Source organism: Neomonachus schauinslandi, chromosome 4 (genome assembly GCF_002201575.2).
Source record: "Neomonachus schauinslandi chromosome 4, ASM220157v2, whole genome shotgun sequence".
NCBI lineage: Eukaryota > Metazoa > Chordata > Mammalia > Carnivora > Phocidae > Neomonachus > Neomonachus schauinslandi.
The window spans coordinates 125,682,276-125,701,218 of record NC_058406.1 but is presented as its reverse complement, the minus strand read 5'-3'; the positions used below and the strand labels follow the sequence as shown (position 1 = coordinate 125,701,218).

Sequence of the window (18,943 nt, the reverse complement as noted above, 5' to 3'; positions counted from 1 at the left end):
ACAGACAATGCATTTTTTTTTAGTTCTTAGGATTATTTGTATATTCAAAGGAGGCCAGAACAAGGAAATCTCAAAGTAATTAAATTCTTTTTCTCAAAAGATTTACTTATTTATTTTAGAGAGGGAGAGAAAGAGCGTGTGTGTGTGCGTGCATGGTGAGAGTGGGGAGGCAGAGGGAGAGGGAGAGAAGCAGACTCCCCGCTGAGCGGGAACCCCGATGGGGGGGGCTTGATCTCACAACCCTGAGATCACGACCTGAGCCAAAATCAAGAATTGAATGCTTAACGGACTGAGCCACCCAGGCGCCCCTCAAAGTAATTAAATTCTAATGATAGAATGTGAGACATTGTGGAATGGGGATTTTTAAATAACTGGATTGCTTCAAATCACTTCACATCACTTAGGTAAACACTTACTCTGCCTACATGTAGCCTGATGTCTCAGGTTCCACAACCCATACATATAACATAACAAATTTATGTTTAAGGTATTGACATTGTCCAACACTGGGAAATGTATCAGGCCCCAAGCTTGGAGTTGGAGATTTAAAAATAAATGAGGCATAGTCTCTGTCTTTCATGGATCGAAATCTAATTAAATAGTAACCAGAGAGGGGAAGGCGACATTTAGTGAAGGTCTAGCTTTTGCAGGGTTCTGCAATATGTCGTCTCACAAAACACCAAAAATCACAATGTAGGTATAATACATATGTGCTATCCTTAATTCCTGTATTCAGATAAGGTATTTAAGACTCGGGGAGGTTCAATTACTTGTTTCAAGTTTTATAGTACAATGATGAATGACGTAGGTTAATTAAGGAAATCCATAATCTTTGGGCAAAAAAATTTCAGAAGAGAAGAGTTGGGCTTTCAGAAAATCTTTGAAGGAAATGAAAATATTGCTTGCGGTCTTCAAAGTCTTTAATCTATTTCCAGATATCAAAATGTTCTGTATGTAAATGCTTAAATGGCTACATTTATTGTCAAAAACCATGCTTGATTATTGTGGGGAAAAAGAAAACTTGCTTTAAAAATTGAATTCTGAATTTTGAGAAATATTCCATATTCCTAACAATATGAACATATTATTCATAACAATATTCCATCCATATTTCTAAATACCTGACAAATTTAAAAAATTGTTTTTCCAAAGGATTAACTTGTGGTCCTTTTGCATAGCAAATATAATATTGAAAGTGATAACACTGAAAAGCAATTTCCTAAGTAACAGTCAATTAATTAGTAATGTCCAAATATTTAAAGCTATAAATCAAACCATTAGCCTGTTAAGTAAAACATATTCTAGCCTTCCAGCTTGACAAATAAGACTTAAGATAACAAATAAAATGTATGTGTGAAGTTACATTATTAATATAACTTAAAATTGGCAAATATCAAAGATGAGTGATTTATTCTTGTGCTTGTTTAAATGTTCTGATGATGGGCTAGTAATATTTGGATGAGTGATCACATTCAAACATACACAAGTTATAAAATCTTATAAACTAAATGCATGAGATTTATTTTTTCTTTTAGAAACATCGTTAATTTATATTTTTTTACTGGAACATTTTGAAAGTATGTTATTTTTGCTCAAATTCTGAAATTTTCTTATGCAAGAATCTATTGAATTCAAGGTATCAGAGAGGAAGGATTTGACAGGCTAATTAATTTGTCCTTTCTCACACCTAAAAGTTTCGACCTTTTAAATCTTGCCCACACTCCAAATCAAGGTCTCCCTCTAACACATCAGAGCTGGAGTCAGTGGTGTACCGGAACCAGCTCATATGAGCCTGAGAAAATCCATTCATGGCACCTTTCCCAATTCCATGGTCAGTGACATCACTTTGGGAGTCTGAAACCTGCCGCTGGTGGGAGTATATATACTTTGGGAATGAGCACACGATACAAACCAGGTTCCCACTATACCTTTGAGCTTGTTGTTAAACATCTGAATAGCGCTGGTTACAGGTTGCTCTGAGTATTGGTTTGTGAGTGACAGAGGTGAGCGCGTGCCCTTTAATAACTATTTTGTGCTTGGGTTTGTGATATTCAGAGACCTCTGAAACACTCTTGCCTCTCTTGCCGGGGTCTAAGGGCAACTCTGATTTCATTAGGTTGTTCTTCTCTTTAAAGCTGTCATTTCCTGTAATTCTCTAAACCAAAAAAATAATTTTAGGGAGATTATGAGTTTTCCCCTCCAAAGAGACTATACATTTTACCCATACTCATCCTTGACAAAATAAAGTTATGTGTTAGGCACCACACTGTGAAATAAATATCCTTTCTTAGTCTAAATTGATATAATGTTCTTAAATGTTTCTTCTTTTTCATGGTTACTAGAGAGATTGCATGTTACTGAGCATTGATGCAATTAGAAAATGAAGTATTTCTGGATAAAAATACCTAAGGAAGTGTGTGTGTGTGTGTGTGTGTTACTAAAATGGTATTAATTGTTTAACTCTTAGAAAGATGGATTTTAAACTTGAAAAGATTCTTGATTAGTAGAAAGAAAGATACTTATAAAAAGATAGAACATTGTAGGAAAAATAGGACTGGTCAGATTAGCTTTGTTGAATTACACTTATGTAGTACATTAAAAAATGAAAAAGTTCACCATATAACTCTTGTTTTAGATAATATAAAAAAGAGAAAATAGGTTGGTTGCCAGGAATCCAGCATGGTAATTAAGGACTGATATATAAAGCATAGAAGGAATTTGTGTAACTACCTAACACAAAGCAGATCTTCCAAAGTAGAATTCTTTCCATCTTGTTCTTTATATGATAAGTATGCTTAGACCAGAGCCCTGTCAACTCTTATAACATTCTCAACTATTCATACATTTCCCTCCAAGGCAAATAGATTAGTAATTCATACTTGGACTTCATGAAAATACTATCATAAAAAATATCCTGACATATGTTGACTATCAAAGCTAAGTACTGTATCTTTTCCTCCTAGAATGAATTCAACTCAGTTGATTAAGTGTGCTAAATATACTATAGAGTTTACATTATAAATGAATTTAGTTCAAAATGCTTTTCTGTGCATATTTTTATTTATAAAAATAAGCTTGTATAAAATTATGCTCTGTGTTTAAACATTGGATATGGAGTGAGTGTGTTCTCAGTTTTGAATTGGGGATTTGTTTTCATAGTTGAGCAGGAAGCTATTACCATTCTGTGAGAAGCAGAGTAGAGATGCTAGGAAATAGAATAGAATATGCATTTGTTCCTTGGTTTCCAGCATAGGAGAATGCAAGGAGCTATGCAGTTGTAAGTTTATAAAAGTTTATAATGCCTTATTTACCCAGCCTTACTTTCCAATGTCTATTTACTCAAATTTCTGTCTATCATCTTGGTCACTTTTGCGGTAAATTACTTGGTCTAGTGGCGAGGGACTTCAGGAAGGACTTTATTACAGGCTTCATGGCATCCAGTTCCAATCAGAGCTCCCCATATGGCATCCCTTCCACACACTAGTACCATTTCCACTTGTCTACCTGCTTTGTCCTTTGCGTGATAGTGCCTTGTGGCCTTGGGTAAATCTCTACCTGACACTTGAGATGATCATTGTGCAGGGCTCATACCTTCAGCTTTTTCAAAAAGGAGACACTAGAGTAAAGAGTGACATGGGAAATGAGTGATGATTTGTAAAATGTCATTGCAATCCTATTCTATAGACCTGAGTGTATGATCATACTGAGAAAGAGAAGGGGCAAGGTCCAGCTGCCTTAAGTGGAATAAAAAGAAAAGAGGTAGTGGAGAGGAGGCACAGGGCCAGTGAACAGAGAAAAGAATCATCAAAATAGAATTTTACAAAAAAATCATGGTTTATAGTCAATGTTTCATGACTGAAGAGGTATCATTTAAGGTTACAGAAAGTCGGGGTACTTGGGTGGTTTAGTCGGTTGAGCATCCGACTCTTGATTTTGGCTAAGGTCATGATCTCAGGGTCTTGAGATGGAGCCCCAGTGTTGGGATCCGGGCTCTACGCTAAGGGTGGAGTCTGCTTGTCCCTCTCCCTCTGCTCCTATCTCCACCTAAGTGCACTCTCATTTTCTCTCTCAAATTAAAAAAAATAAATAAATAAATAAATAAAATCTTTAAAATAAACAAACAGAATTACAAAAAGTTCTTTTAACTTTTAGGCCTTATTAAAACTACAGAAAACAAACTGGTGGGTCATCTCATAGAACACTACTTTTTATATATCAGACATGTTTGTCAGTAATAAAATAAGAAAATGCGTCTATCCTGATTATACCATTTATTGATTTTATCCCCTGACACCTTCCAGATCAGAGAGGACTGGATCACCTGCTCACGAGGCCCAGGTCTTGGTAGCTGTTTGTAGTGGCTGTTGCAAGGGCGCTGTCCAGATCAACTCTTCCTGATCGACACTTCATTCCCCCAGCTGCGGGGAGCAAGGGAGGCTGATGGCTGTCACCTGAGTCATTCTGTGGGAACGGCCCCAGGCAAACAAGAGGCACCTCACTGGAGGACTCACACCAACTCCTTGCCCTCCTCCTAGTGCTCCTTGCCTCCTCCCCAAGGAGCCCATATCCAGTGAAGTTCCAGTCTCTTTGACTTCATGGGACAACACTGAAGGGCCACAGCTCCAGAGCTCCATATGGATTTGGTCCAGGCCTTTGTTGAGATTCTATCACATTTCACTTCCCCTCTCTGCCTGATCTCACTTCCTTCACTGCCCCAATACATGGCAATTCTAGAAAACCACCCACACCCAAATCTCTGATTTGGTCTGATTTCTTGATGTATCCCGGGTGAAAATTTGGTCTTACACAGTTTGATGTGTTCCTCCTCACTGGGGCTGACCTTACCGGTCTGCGCACCTGCATGGCTGCAGTGGGGCTCAATCTGTGAGCTCCTAACATCACAGCTTCTTTTTTTTTAAATTTTATTTTATTGTGTTATGTTAATCACCATACATTACATCATTAGTTTTTGATGTGGTGTTCCATGATTCATTGTTTGCTATAACACCCAGTGCTCCATGCAGAACGTGCCCTCTTTAATACCCATCACCAGGCTAACCCATCCCCCCACACCCCTCCCCTCTAGAACCCTCAGTTTGTTTCTCAGAGTCCATAGTCTCTCATGGTTCGTCTCCCCCTCCGATTTCCCCCCTTTCATTCTTCCCCTCCTGCTACCTTCTTCTTCTTCTTCTTCTTTTTTTTTTTTTTTTAACATATAATGTATTACTTGTTTCAGAGGTACAGGTCTGTGATTCATCAGTCTTCATCACAGCTTTTTTAAAAAAAATATACACTCATATATAATCACTGCTCCCAAAGTGAGGCCGTTATATTAGAGGAGCTTTGTCACAGGCTGTGGCAAAACTAGCTCTTCTTCAGTTTTTAGGTATATATATTCAACTGTATTTACCCAACCTTATGATGAATTTCACTTTGGAGCTTTTGATTTTCTTTCTTACCAGCAAATCTTAGATCAGACCATGAGAATCCACTGTTGGGGAAGGTTTGGGCAATATGGAACCACCAAAGCATAGGTGTTCCAGGTCTTAATCTTTTTCTTCTGGAATGTTCTTTGGGTATTGTTAAGATTTGCCTAATTCCCCTCCCCCATTATCAAGCCTGTAAATTCAAAGGTATTGGAAAAGGGGTCTCCACTAGGCCACAAATGATCCTGATACACTCTATTCAAATCATCATAACCAAGAGGGAACATTCAAGAGTTGGGGAAGAAACAAAGAAAATCTGCTCCAAGGTAGGTTTTTGCTCATCCACCCAAGCAAAGAACAAGCTTGCAGCATCCTTCACAAAAAATAAAATAAAATAAAATAAATAAAAATAGGATATAAGCTCTCCTTTCTGATAACATTTATTGCTATAGAGACAAAAGGCTAAATAAAAGTAGTATTAATGATAAAATTTAAATTATTAATGATGGGAATTGCTCCACTTATTCTTTATTCATTAGAGATTTTAAAAATCTTTCCTTAACAGCTTTAATGAGATGCTTATAAATTTTTCTTTTGCAAACAATACACATATTAAGACATATTCTTTGTTTTCCCTGAGTCTAGTCCTCTATATAAATGTTTAATAGTTTTCAGATTTTGTGATTCTGAAGTGTTCATATCTCTCTCCCCATCCCCCATCTTTCATTCCTTGCGCCACTTCTAATCTCCCTGGGCTTTGCCTTTGTCAGCTTGCTTAAACAGCTACCTCCTAATCCCATATAAACCACTGGACTTAAGTACAAGACTTTTGCGCATTTTCTTTTATATATTCTAAAGTTTTAATGTAAAATCTCTACTCTTCTACCACATAATTTATCATTTTTCAAACGTTTGGTTCTCTCTTTTTGGAATTATAACCAGTAGAAGAAACTTAAAATTCTAGCAACTTGCCTATACTGGAACATAACTTCTTGTGGATGTCAAAGTAAAAGTAAAGAAATAAATGAATGTACACTGGTATTTCAAAAAGAGGGTATTTTTAAACACATACATGTTCTTTCTCTGCTTTGTGTGTATATTGTTAATTTTGTGTGAAATACTCTTTCCTATTCCGTCTACCTGACAAAATAAAAACCTGCTTATATATGACTACTTTTTTTGAAGCTTTCTTCACAGCCTCTATTTCCTTGGCTCTCTTCATGAACTATCTCTGCCTTGTGTAGATGTTATTATGATCGCAGCTACCTTTTACGTTACTTATTTATTTTTACTTGTCTTTGGGATTTTACTTGACTCTGGGATTCTTGAAATAAAAATCTATGTACTATTATCCATGTATTTCCTATGTGTGGCCCAGTGCAGAGTATAAATAAGATGTTCAGTGAATGCTGGTGAATTCTTGAATAAAGGTCTAATTAAGATGGTGAATGAATCTATCTCTTATTACCTCGCACTTTTTCAAGATGGGTTATTTTCTCGTGATAACAAAGGGCACATAAATGGGAAGAAGTCATTCTGAGTTAGTTGATGACAAATACTCTTAGTTTAAAAAAACACTACTCAGAATAACCCAGCTGATTGAAAAATAATAGTTGCACTCTTATTAATAAACCAACATCTTTGTACAGCTTTTGTTGTTGCAAACGCCTATCTAAAAAAATCTATCTATAGAAAACATTAATTTTGGAAAGGCTACTAAAAGAAAAATGGCAAATTACTGAACGGGATAAAATCTAAAAACCCATCCCGCATGTGGGATACTTTTTTCCCCCCAATTTATCCAGATTCAGCTTTATTGTGAATTAATCATCTATGAAGGATGGGAGTCAAAGGAATAGAAAAAGATAAAGGAGGCCATCAAAAAAAGTTCCCTGGCAAATGGGAGGGAGGGCATGAGGTTAGGAGCCCTATTAGGGAAGGAAATGTCCTGGTCCTAGATGCCATTTTGGTCAATGATTGGAATGTTGAAGGTTGGTAGATTCAGGATGAAACATTTCTGGAGCTCCTCTAGATATTTCCCAAGAAGTTCCACTGCCCTCTCACAAGAGATGGTTGGTGTGTAGTATCGGTCCAGAATACTGAGAGTCAGGAAGGCCCCATAGCCATGCGAAGGCTGCAAAAGGAGCCTTGGTCAATACTGCCAGGTAGTCCATGTAGGAGAGTGCTGGAACCTCATGCCCATCATAGCCGGCCAGGAGGAGGTGGACATGGTATGGGGTCTGACTCTGAAGACAGTCAGTCATGTTTTGGCATGTGAAATCAGCTGCTGCTATGGGAGTCCATTCATAATGATTTTGCATCTTATAAAGTGGCTCATTTTGCTGAATATATTCTGCAAAGTGTACTGTGTCTCCAGCCTCTCCAACACAGAGGAATAAGATTTCTTCACTCCTCTTAAGCATCTTGTCGTGATCGTCCTTCATCCAGACAACACTGTTAGTGGCCACCTGGCTGAAGGCGAGAAGGCCTTAGTCGGGGCCCCGGATGAGGTACTCCATTGTGGCGGGAGACCAAGAAGACAGAGCGTGGTACCTGCCGGCTTCTCAACCTCACCTGAGAGACATGACAAGGGACACTTTTATGCTCAGGAATTGCCTAAGAGGAATTGCATTTATATTTTTACAGATATTAATGCATTCCTGTACCTAGAAGTAGTAGATGTGTGCATATCATGGTTTTTGTCTACTCAGGTGTAACTGTACCACGGTTTTTCTGCTCTTTCAAAAGGAGGGTGGGTTACAGCAGGGGAATTAGAAGCTAAGAAACTGACAACACATGCTTGTCTTCCAATGGGATTCTAATCCTTTAAAAAATAAACCTGGGCTTCATCCTTACGATAATTCTCTGTGTGAGCCATGGGCCACAAGGTGCAATCCTGCATCCCTCTTTAGTTTTGATGAGACAGTGTCATGTGTTTCATGGCAAGATTCAAGGGACTCTTGCTTGGCTGTTAAATTTATTCAAACTGAATGATAGAATTTTATAACTGGAAACAATATTTATATCATTAAACGGACATTCTTGTTTGATAAATGAGTAACCAGAAATCTAAAACTGTTTAATGAGTGACTCAGGATTGTAGGAATGGAACCAAGCTCAGTGGTCTCCCCACTATACCAAGTTGACTCTATCAGGTAAGCTTTTTGTCCCCTTTAAACATCAAGAAAGGCTATATTCTTCAGAAGCTAGTGTCTGAATTTATTAATTATTCCTATTATGGTCAACATTTTACTTTCCCCCTATGTAGGCAGAACAATACCACCTGAAGATGTCCATACTCTAATCCTTAGAATCTGCAATTGTTACCTTATAAGGCCAAAGGATCTTTGCAGATGGAATTAAAGTTATAGACCTTAAGATACAGAGCTTATTGGGTAGACCCAATGTTATCACACGGGCCTTTAAAAGTGTAAGAGGAGGGCAGAATAGTAAGTCAGATGAGTTAGAAGAGAAAGGAGACATTTGAAGCCCCAGAAGGGTACCATTGCTGTCTTTGAAGATGAAGGGAGAAAGCCATGAGCTAAGGTATGCAGGTGGTCTCTAGAAGTTTGTAAAGGCAAGGAAATAAATTCTCCTGCAAGCCTCCAGAAAGAACACAGCCCTGCTAACATCTTTCAGCCTTGTGAGACATGAAGCAAAGGAACTAACCAAGCCCACAAGCTTCTGGCCACCAACTTTGTGGCAATTTGTTACAATAGTAATAGGAAAATAATACGTTCTTCCCCATTCCCTTCATCTTCTTCATTTCCACAATCTCCTTACAGTCATCATTACCATTATCAATTGTCATCATTACCACTGTTGACCCCTTTTATTGAGTACCCCTTAAATAGGAGGCCCTGGGCTTAGTGCTTCAAATTCATTGTCTCTGATCTTTACAACAATCCTAGTAGGTAGACATTATGAACTCTTCTTGACAAATGAGGTAACTGAGTCAAGCAATTTGTCATAGGCCACAAAGATAAGAAGTATAGGATCCTAGACAGCTAGCTCTGAATGAGAAATTATTTCAACTTCATAGGTGGGCAAAAGTGATAATAATGTATTATTTATTTCTGATATAATTTCCTTATGAGGGAAAAAGACTAAAAAAAAATCTTTTAAATAGATAAAGTCATGTGCGGGCAAGTGATTGTCAGCAGGGTGTAGCAGTAGAGAAAGATTAAGTGTGTATTTACAGACAAGAAATTTAAAAAATGGTTTAGCCATAGATATCCAAACGAATATAGTATTTTGAGTGATCATATGGCATTAGAGTATACAATGTAGTAAACATTCCATCTACAAGCCTAGAGATTATTAAGATTATCTTATGTGATTTTGCAAGAAGCTTTTGCTGCTTAGATGCAGAGATTTTCAGTTCTCTTCATTAACCGATCTAATATTAAGTTCATATTAGCTAAGCACTGTTATGTGTTTACATCATCTGAATTAATTGGCTGAAAATATGCATTCTGGTCTCAGAGTGTTGAAACGATTAAAAATACACAGGGAATAGATGGTTACTAAATACCATTTGCTGATATATTCTAAATCTGTAGATTGCAGGAAGGCCTTGGAGGCTGCATGAGTCTGTGCTACCACATTAGGGCACCAGGTGTGAAGTGCCAGTTGGAACCCAAGAATGCAGGCAGTGTTGATGGAGCTTTGAAAGGGGACCTCAGTGAACATCCTTGAAATCAGGGAAAGTGTTAAAGGAAAAAACAAAAGATAGAAAAAAGGTTCATAGAAACACACACACACACAAACACAGAATGGTAGAACATTTCTAGAACAAAGATAGAAAAAAGACTGGAAATATTTAAAATAGAGGTGTCAGGAAAGGTATCTGTAACTTAAAAAAATTTTTTTAAACAAGTTTGGAGTTTTAGGGTGTGGAGGTTAGGATGAGTTAAGTTAAAAACCAAAGAGATTTTAGGGCAGTTTTTTTATGCCCCACCCCATTATTAAAGCATTCAGTCCTTACTTGATGCAAAAATATCAAACCAACAGCTAACTAACATTTATTGAGCATTTACTAGCAGAAAGGCTTAATTATCTATTAGTTGACACCCTTAGTGAGCAAAACAACTGGGATTTGGTTTTAATTCTTCCTGATATTCAAGTCCATTTGTTTTTAACCATTACACTGCATTTTTGAACACATGTAAAATGTATCCTTTTGTCTGGTCATGAGATGATTAAAGACTTTCATTTATGTCCTGAAATCCTGAGTCTAGGCCCTTGAAGAACTCAAGAAGAAAGGGAGCATAAGGTCATGCTCTTACTACCCTGGACAAAGATGGATAAGGCTCATGGTCAGACTCCTTCTCTCGGATTTCGCTTGGAAATCCAGACATCATGTTTTTCAATGTCTACATAAAAATGGAGAGAAAAGCAGGGCAGAGGAGACCGAGAGTTGCCACAAATATCCAGTCTTTCATTTGTCTTTAGCAATAGAACATCCAATGTTAATCTGGATGTCAATATTTGTAGCATTTTAGCTTTTGTAGCCTTCCTTGCTGCTAGCTTTATGTGATTTATGTGATTATGCTTGAGACAAAGAAACAAAGAGGAAATTTGTGTGGAACTTCTAAGAAGGGTCTTAGAGGGAGCTAGAACATTGGAAGGAATACCACATTGGTCCTTCTGCCATTACTTTTTCCTGCTGCCTGGAGCAGGCAGGATGACTGGAGCTCTAGCAGCCATTTTGTACCATGAGGTGACCTTGAGAATGAAAGCCAGAATTAGGATGCTAGAGCAAGTTTAGGTGACTCCTTGGTTACACCAGTACTGGGCTTTCTACCCTTGGATTTGAGAGAAATTGATTTGATGATCATTGACACAGTGCTAAAAAGGTCAAGATAATCTAATCCCAAATGAAGACAATAGCTGCATGAATCTGAATCCTCATAAAAGCAGACAGGATTGGAGATGTAGGAGATTTATTGTGGTAAAAGTCAAGGTCTGTGAAGAAAAAAAAGGGGTGGGGGAGGAAGCCCTGGAAAGAGAGGGAAAGAGCAGGGGCAAGCAGAGTCTCACTCTGCAGGGCAGTTCTACAAAGGTTTTGGCCAGACCAAAGCTGTCCATCCGGGAAACCCTGCTTCCCTTAAGCACGGGCCTTCCCAAGGATCCCTCCCAGGCACAGGCCTGCGGTGTATCCCAGTATTTGGCTTGGAGCAGTGAGTGCAGTGGTGGATTCAGAGCAAAGAAACCAGGCATTTGCATCACACTTTCCACAGAACTGGTTGAGGTGCATTTCATGGCCACCAAAATGGTTCAGTCTTGATGATGTCTGTTTATGTGTAGACTCCTCTTCCTCAAAAATATTCTTAGAGATGGGAGTGGTGGAGAACTGCCTCAAAATATTTTAATTGGGACAAACCCAGAAACTATGTCTTAGTGGCATCTTGTTGCTAGTGTTCCTCAATGGTTGGGGTACCTGTTGTAGGCTGAATCCATTTTAGAAGTGAGAGTAAAAAAGCACACTTCTGTGGTTTCTGCCAGTTTGGAAAGTAAATGGGAACTCTTAACATAGATTCAGCCACAGCCAGTCCAAAGCTGAATGGTGGAGAATGCTGGTCTCACTCCTGCTACACTGAAGCCTGCCCAAGGCTACAATTCAGAACTACCACTAAAAGCAACACATTGCCCAAAATGTCAGGTCCATGAATGCACTACAAAGGCTATAAATGGAAAATGTGCTTTTCCTATTGACTTGCTTGTATAAATAGCTTAGAGATGTTTTCCAAGTGCAAATCCCTAACACTTTAAAATTTTTACTTCACCCAGTGGAAAGAAAATACTCATTAATGGAACCACAAACCTCAGCTTTTTGGCAGGAATTTTCAGCTCATTACATGGTAATTAATACTAATCTATATGCTAAAAGAGTATTAAAAAAATAACCTTTTTTCTTTGTTCCTATTTTTATATTGCTGTTCTGCCAGACAGCCAATAAAGCTAAAGCAGAATCCTTTGTATTTTTTTTTTAAGAGGCTATAATGCAAATGAAAAATTTCATGCATAGGCTGAGGAGATCTATATATTTTTAAGTCTTGATTAAAAATTTGTTATTTTTTTAATGATTTTATTTATTCATCTGAGAGAGAAAGAAAGCATGAGTGGGGGGAGGGGCACAGGGAGAGGGACAAGCCGACTCCTCGTTGAACACAGAGATCATGACCTGAGCCGAAGTCAGACACTTAATCAACTGAGCTACTCAGGTGGCCCTGTTACTATTTTTTAAATTACTAACGTCTCCACAATACATTGCAACAACTCTAGACCCACCAAATAATAAAAATAATGCAAATAGTAGCAGGAATCCAAAGTCTCTTTAAATGCACTGTTTAGATACGCCTTTATCTGGATTAGATTAATTAATTATGTGATCTCACTAACAGATTATATTTCATATGCTATCTGGTATCAGATATGTCAGGGTCATTATGTAATTTAAAAGCATGGTCTCCGATGATTATTATAAACTAAGCCACACAGAATAAATAAGAGAAAAATAGCCTGTATTTTAAAAAATGTGAAATATAGAATGTTTTTGTTTTCATTTCTGCACTCATATATTTTTTTTTTGTCTTTTGTTTTTTTTGAAAAACTGTAATAGCTTGGAAGAGAGGAGAGAAAAGATATATATTTTATTTTCTTGAGATCTCAGAAAATAACACTGGTGATGACTACAGTGATGAATAAGAAAATGATTAATTAAGTAAATAAAATATAATGATAGGAGGAGGATTGGTTGGGAAGGAAATAAGCTTTAAACATCACTATGAATGAGGTACTGGACATTACATTTATTGTGAAGTTAAATTTTGTAGATTTGAAATGATATGGTATGCATATTAAATTTTCATTTTTTTGCAAAATTGAAATGGTATAAATCTTCCCAAATTAAAAATTATTCAAAATATTGTATATCTACAAAGGTTAAGAGGTTGGTAAAATCTGTTTTTGCTATTGACATGCTGTCTGGAAATAAAAATACATGCCATCCTTTGTTAAGATTAAGTTTGTTACTGTGACAAATTTGAGTTATGCCAAGTCTTCAGAAATATGTCTCCTTCAGGCATTGTATTGTGACTGTATCCATTGGGTTTGGGGGCTACCTACTTGAAACACAATTATGCCCAGTGAGGGTCTCCCAGTCCAGTGAGGGAGATGGAGAAGTACATAGATGAGCTAATAAGGTAAAATATGAAATGACTGAGGCATGCACAGGCTGTTTCCAAAGTACAGAGAAAAGATACCTGACCTAACTTTAAAGGCAGGTAAGTCATCCTAAAGGAACTGGCACCTGAGTTGATTCATATACAGGAGTGGAATTTAGCTTGAAAAATTGTTGACTAGATGTTGAGTAGATTGTGGAAGGAACAACAAATTCAGACAGAGAGAATAAGATATTCAAAGTCGTGGAGACACAGAAGCCTTTGGTCAGTTTGTAACACAATGTGTAACAAGGCTAGAGAGATAATTGGCAGCCATATTATTCAGGGGTGTGCTAAGGAATGTGAATAAAATAGAGATATTTATACTTAATTCACAGACTTTAAGTAGCAGAATGACAGAGCCAAATTTCTATTTTATAAAAATTATTCTAAAGGCAATATGGAAGATGATTGGGAGGATTCAGAGCAGAGGTAATATAAAACATGATGAAGTCCAAAACTGAGGCAGTAGAAGTAGGAAAGAATAAGAAAGGATTAAATTAGGTTATCTTTATGCAAAAAAATGAGTAAGTTTTGGTAATAGATTAATTTGGAGGAAGGAAGTGCTGGGGATGATGATGAATGTATGGATACGTAGATGTAGAATAAGGAGAACTGAGATACCAATTGGATATGTGTGCTGAAGACAGAGAGAGGAATTCACTGTAATCAGTAAGTTTTGCCTGTAGTAGTGTGCAGCAAAGGATTAACTCCGCAGATCCAACTTGCCTAAACCCTGTATATTTCAAAGAAAATTTAGCTCTTGTCCATCTTCTGAAAGATAAGCTCTAAGCCTTTGGAATATCTTGCCTGTAAAGAATGTCTTTGTTTAGCTGAGGCCTTGGGTCATGCTAGATAGTTTATGCTAACAATGTGATTTATGGTGAGGGCCTAGGGACATGCAATATCAGCATCAAGAACAAGACAAGAGTGCCCACCCTTCATCACTCCTATTCAACATAGAACTAGAAGTCCTAACTAGAGCAATCAGGCAAGAAAAAGAAATAAAATGCATCAGAATTGAAAAGTAAGAAGTAAAATTTTCCTTATTTGCAGATGACAAAATATATACTCAAAAAAGACTCAAAAAACTATAAGATCTAACCAATGAATTCATTAAAGTTGCAAGGTACAAAATTAACATACAAAAATCAGTAGCGTTGCTATACATTAAAAATGAATTTTCTGAAAAAGAAATTGATTCCATTTACAATAACATCAAAAACAATAAAGTACTTAGGAATAACTTTAATTAAGGAAGTGAAAGATCTCTAGTCTGAAAACTATGAGACATTGATGAAGGAAATTGAAGATTTCTATCGCCAAATAAATGGAAAGTTTCCTTTGTTCATGGATTAGGGTAATTAATATTGTTAAAGTGTCATTACTACCAAAGCCATTATAGATTTAACACAATTCCCATCAAGGTTCCAATGACATCTTTTATAAAGGTAGAAAAAACACTCCTAAAATTTATATAAAACCATATGACTCCAATCAGAAATGCTGAGATAGAAGAACAAAACAGGAAGGCCCCATACTTCCTGATTTCAAGCCATACTCTAAAGCTATAGTCATCAAAGTAGTGTGTTACTGGCATTAAAAAAGACATATAGACAAGTGAAATAGAATTTAAAAGTCCAGAAATAAAACCAAGCATATAGGGTCAACTGATATTTGACAAGGGATCCAAGAATACTCAATAGACAAAAGACAATCTCTTCCATAAATGCTGCTGGGATAATTGGATATTAACCTGTAAAAGAATGAGTGGTTCCATATCTTACACCATTCACAAAAGCTAACTCAAAATAGATTAAAGAGTTAAAATAAGAACTGAAACCACGAACCCCCCAAAAGAAAACAGAAACAGAGCTCCTTGACATGAATATGACATCTAAAGAAAAAACAACAAAATAAACAAGTGGAACTACATCAAACTAAAAAGCTTTTGCATGGCAAAAGAAAACATCAACAAAGCGAAAAGAAAATCTATGGAATGGGAAAAATATTTGCAAACCATATATTTAATAAGAGGCTGTTAACATCTAAAATGTATAAAGAACTTCTACACCTCAAAAACAAGCAAAAAAACCCCCCAAACCCAAATAACTCAATTAAAAAATGGGCAACAGACCTGAACAGACATTTCTCCAAAGAAGATGGATGAAAGGCCAAAAAATACACGAAAAGATGCACAACATCACTAGTCATTAGGGAAATGCAAATTGAAACCACAATAAGATATCACCTCACACCTGTTAGAATGGCCATCATCCAAAAGAGAAGAGATAAGAAATATCTCTTGGATGTGGAGAAGAGGGAACCCTTGTGCACCTTTGGTGGGATTGTATAGTAAACTGGTACAGCTGATATGGAAAACCGTAGTGAGTCCTCAAGAAATTAGAAATAGAACTATCATATGATCCAGCAATTTCACTTCTGAGAATATAAGCAAAGGAAACACACTTACTCAAAAAGATTTCTGCACCATGTTCATAGCAGCATTATTTACAATTGCCAGGACATGGAAACAACCTAAGTGTCCACCAATGGATGAATGGATAAAGATATGTGGTGTATATATACAATGAAATGTTACTCAGCAATAAAATGAGGAAATCTTACCTTTTGTGACAACATGGATCGACCTTGAAAGCATTATGCCAGGTGAAATAAGTCAGACAGAGAAAAACAAATACTGTATAATCTCACTTATATGAGATAAGCAGAATCTGAAAAAAAAGCAAAACAAACTCATGGAAAAAGAGATCGGATTCATGGTTACCAGAGGGAGAGGGTGAGAGAGGGGGGGGATGGGGGAAGGTGGTCAAAAGGTGCAAACTTCCAGTTAGAAGATAAATAGGCACTAGGGATATAACGTAGGCCACAGCTAACACTGCTGTAGGATATATAGAAAAGTTGTTAGGAGAGTAAATCCTAGGGGCACCTGGGTGTCTCAGTCGGTTAAGGGTCCAACTCTTGGTTTCAGCTCAGGTCATGATCTCAGGGTCATGAGATCCAGCCCTGCGCCAAGATCTGCACTTAGAGGGGAGTCTGCAGGAGATTCTCTCTCTTCCTCCCCCACCCCCGCTCCCCCCCAAATAATAAATAAATGATCTTTTAAAAAAAGGATAAATCCTAAGAATTCTCATCACAAGGAAATTTATTCCTTTTTTTCTTTTTATTGTATCTATATGAGGAGGTGGATGTTAGCTGCATCTATTGTGGTAATCACCAACATATGCAAATTAAACCATCAGGCTGTACGCCTTAAACTTATACAGTGACATAAGCCAATTATTTCTCAATAAAACTGGGAAAAAACCATGGAATGGAGGAGACAGGACTAAATCTGAGCTCAGAAACTGGGAACCATAACTATAGAGATGTTATTTAAATCTATGGGTAAGATATAAGACTACTCTGGGAATGAGAAAAGAGCTAAAGAGAGAATTTTGGGAAGCCCTGACCTTTAACGGAAAGAGAAGACACCATCTTAGAACCGAGAAGAAATCAAGAACTCGGAGGCATCTCAAAAGCCAAGGGGAAGGAATATTCCAAACAGGAGCTATTGTCTGACAATATCAAAAGTCACAGGAAGATTGAGTAATACCAGGAGTGAAGAACATTACCTGGGTTTTAAAATGGCGGTGTCGATACTGCCATCTCCTCTTGATGGATGAACCAACAGAGGCTCCAAGTTTTATGATAACTTGGCAAGGGCAGAGAGTGGCAGAGGGTAGATTTAAATTTAGGACTGGGTGACAGCCCATGCTGTTCCCACCTACTTCTGCTACTGTCCAGTCCCATAACAAGACAGAGACCTCTCTGCAGACTAGATCTGAGTCTCACTTACCAGGTGTCACTCCAGGCCTCCTTTCTGGATGAAGCCTTCTCTAACCACTTTCTGTAGCACACTTACTGCTACACATTTACTTTGTAAGGAGGTTTGCTAGCTCTCTGAAGGAGATTTTTAAGTTCTTGAAGGCAGAGAATTATATTTCAAAGTGTAGCTATACCAGGCTATGAGTTGTGACAGAATTTTGAACTCCCTATTCTAGCAATGTTGCTTTAGATATTAAAAAAAAAGGAAATCCATCCCAGGGGATTTATATTCTAAGGACTATATATATAGTAAATATAGGAAAGGAAAAAAAGCATCAGTCTATAGGGGTTTTACTACAGATCCAATCCATGGATTATAACATTTTTTCTTCTTCCAGACATGAGTGGGAATGATAGAGCTAGACAGCACAAGTGGTAAGGAAGTGAACAGAGAGTTAAAAGCTCACCTCTTTCCTCTGGAGGAGGTGGTCAGCGGTGGGGGAGTGGGAGGGGTTTACAGGAAGTTAATGTGAGAAGGTTCACTGAATGGTCAAGGTGGGACATCGGAAAAACAAGTAGCTTAAAATAATAAAAGGCGGTGGTGAAGTTATAAATGTTGCCTGCGAGATAAGTAGGGAAATTGGTTCCTGGGAAATAAAAAGTTATTTTTTCTAGTTAATTTTGTTTATTGCTGGGAACCTTGAGTGTTTGCAGACCGAGTTGGTGAAGCTCCTCACATTAGTAATGAAGGCTCTTGCTCAGAAGTGGTTCCTAGGATTCAAGATAATCCCTGCTGTTGCTGACCTATTCTTTCTCATTTCTTGCAGGCTGAGTTTTGAAGTTCTGAATGCATCCAGAGAAAAAGAGGAAAGGGAAGTTTCAGTCTCGGTATGTTACCGATTAAATGTGTTTAGTATTTTCTGCTTAATGACCATTTTTACTGAGTCCCTATATTGGGAGTGCCTACAATGTGGTGGTGTTTGTAGACTGAAACATGATCATTCCCTTAAACAGTTCTTCCCAGTAAGTGCTGGGAAGGAATAGGAATCCTTTCCTAAAGCCAGTGACCCGGCTTCAGTAAAATCACTATTTATAGATGCAAGTATGAGAAGTTGATATTCACACATACTGATCCATTCAAGGTGTATTCTCGCCTCAAGATATTTATAGTGACTTGGTAAAAAATGAAGGGATTTGAATGCATTAAAGTTTCAGGAATCTTCTGCCATTTCTTATGCAAATACTTTAGCAACTTTTAACTGAATCACTAATGATTTCCTGGAAGTGGGAGTTCTTATCCCTGAAACCATTTATTCGAATGAATTGTTACCATTACCAATTATTCTGTGATTTTAGGAGATGGAATTAGGTTGAAGTTTCTTAGAAGATATTAAAATCAGTAATTGACAAGGAAATTCTTTGGTGAACTTTCAATGCAGAGTAAAAGAGATGTAACCAAAATCC

At 37.4% G+C, this 18,943-nt stretch overlaps 1 pseudogene; it reads right to left on the bottom strand.

Moving 5' to 3' along the window:
• Nucleotides 1-7,257: 7,257 nt before the first annotated feature.
• Nucleotides 7,258-7,945, bottom strand: LOC110578817 (annotated as a pseudogene).
• Nucleotides 7,946-18,943: the final 10,998 nt, after the last annotated feature.